The sequence below is a fragment of the Marmota marmota genome, unplaced genomic scaffold (genome assembly GCF_001458135.2).
Source record: "Marmota marmota marmota unplaced genomic scaffold, marMar, whole genome shotgun sequence".
NCBI lineage: Eukaryota > Metazoa > Chordata > Mammalia > Rodentia > Sciuridae > Marmota > Marmota marmota.
Genome location: NW_026000139.1, coordinates 3,239,734 through 3,242,346, shown reverse-complemented (window position 1 = coordinate 3,242,346; position 2,613 = coordinate 3,239,734).

Sequence of the window (2,613 nt, the reverse complement as noted above, 5' to 3'; positions counted from 1 at the left end):
CGCAGCCTCCGAAACCAAAACGCCCGACGCGGACGCGGCCCGGATCTCCCTCAGGGGTTCTCTCTCGGGTCCGCACCGAACTGGAAGCTGCTCCTCGGCTGGGCGCCGAGGGGGGCCGACCCCCATCTGCACCCCGGGGGCTCTCCAGCTTCAGCCAGCCGCCCGCCAGCGCTCTCCGGGTAGCCGTGAGCAATTTCTTGGGACCAAAGTCAATATTCCGGAGGGTCAAGAGATTCCAAGCACGCTCTGGATCGCGGCCCCCACCCTCCCACCAGCTCTTTGGACGGAGAGGGGGTGAGGACAGGGGCGGAGACGGTGGGTTTTTTTCCCCCTCCCTCTCTCTCTGCAATCCGAGTGGCATTTTGTAATCTCATTTCTCGCTCTGCTTTCTCCATCTTTAAATTTTTTTTTGATAAGAAAAAGGAGAGATTGAAAGGGAGAGAGAGAGATGAGGAAAGCGTCAGGCAGAGAGAGAAGATGGAGAGGGCGAGCGAGAGAGGCACACACTCCATCAGGGGGACCCGGGGAGACAGAGCCACCTGCAGGCTGGCGCCCCCTGGTGGCCAATACGAAGGCTCAAGGTCAGCTCTTCCAGGATGTGGGGCTGTCGGGACGTGGCCAGAGGGGCCAGCTCCCTGCCCTTCCTTACTTTGACATTAATTTTGAGCCTGGGGGTCCAGGTTGGACTCGAACACCGCCCACTTCTGCCCCTGGGCGAGGCACCAAGTTGCTGGGCTCTGGCCCGCAGACCACCCTCCCTGCCCCAGGGCCTGGAGTTGGGTCGTCAGGATGTACAATATTATACTTTTTTGGAAGTCGAACGCTTCTAGTTTCCTTATTTTGTATAAAGAAGAAACAAATAAAGTATGTTTTTGTGTTTACTGTTTATTTATTGTACTCTAGTTATCTGGGGGCTGGACATTTTTATATTTTTAAGAGGGAGGGTGGGCAGAGTGGGGAGGGGAGGCAGAAAGAGGTTTACCTAAAAAAACAAAAAAACAAAAACAAAAAAAAATCAACGTTTTTTAAGAAAGATTAATAAAAAAAATTTCTTTTTTCCCTCCGCGCTGTGTGGCTTTCTTTTGTCTCTGATTTCTCCTTCCTTTGGTTGTGCTTACCTTGACAGAGTGAATGAGACCATTGTTCTCTCCTGCCTGGAACAGATTCAGTGGGTACAAAGGCCTCTCCTCATCAAACGGGCAGTTGTGGGGTGCCCACTGGGTTGGTGAAAGTGGTGGCCAGTTTTTGATGGTTGCTACAGCCAGGCCAGGTCTCCCCATCCTGAAGTAAGGCCCAGCGTGACCACAAGCCGGCTCAAGCACATAGTGGGCCTGTGTGTGCATCAGCAGAAGACCTGATGTGTGAATGCATGTGTGATGGGTGTTTTTCCGACACGTGAAAAGGACTCTAGCTTCACTCTTGTGCATGTTCCCTTACTTTGGCCAAAAACAAAACAAAACAGAAAGATGGAGGAGGAAAGAAAAGGGAGCCGGCCCCAGGAGCCCGCGCTTTATCTGCAAGGCTGCGTTAGTACCCAAGGGCCCCGTGGGGAACAGTGCTGGGGCGCTCCCCAGTCCCGGGTACATTTTATGTCCTCGGGGAAAGCAGGGCAGAAAGAGGGCTGTGGGAGATTTAGGGGGCCCGAGGCCACTACCCCCAAACAAGCCCCTCCAACCCTCTTTGCTCACTTTCCTGACTTGCGAAAGTGGGGTTTGGAGGGACAGCTGCTTACACCCCCTTTCCACTCAGGCACTAGAGGGTTAGGAAAATAGGTGAACTCGATAAAAATAGGTGCCTAGCGTCCCTCGTCACCCTCACTTGGGGTGCTGCTTGCTCACTGCGGAAATTGTTGAAATTTCAGACGCACAAAAAGAAGAAAATGGCGTCGTCCAGCGTGTGGAGCCCTGTGGTCCTGGGGTGGGTGCGTTTCCTCCCTGGCTTTTTAATTTTTTCCCCCTCATTTTGAAACTAGAAATGGTGCCCTGAGGGCGCCCTGGGGTCACTTGCTCTGGCTCATCCAGCAACATCTTCCAGGTTCATGAACTGATCATAATCAGAGTTATATCATCCCCTGTGATTGCTTAAAATCCCTTGAATGGGTGAGCTGCGTGTGCGTGTGTGTTGTGTGTGTGCACGCGCGTGTGCGTGTGTGTTTAGATAATTCTGTAGTGGAGACGTTTGGGTTAGCTTCCGGTGCCCACCACTTCCTCCCTGTTGGAATGAGTACTGCGGTGGCTGGCTGTTTGGACTTGTATCAGGGAAGGTATTATTTGTCCCATCAGGATGCTCGAAGAGGTCAAGGGACTTGCCCACGGTCACACAGCTGGGGAGTGACAGAGCAGAGATTCAATCCCAGCACTGGGGTGGGCTTCTCTTCCTCGGCGGTGCCCCAGGGAAATGGACTCTAGAGGCCAGAGGAAAATTTGCAAGGTGGACCCCGTCCCTGCTGGGTTCCTGGTGACTCCTGCGCACGTGTGGATTTTGCAGAGGGGCTGTGTCACCAGAGACAAGGAAAGCTGGGAAAAAGAGGACCTGCCCCCACCCCTGCTCCTCCAGGAACAGGCTGTGACAGAGTGACAGAGGCAGGGAAGGGGGGAGGGAGGGGGAGGGCTG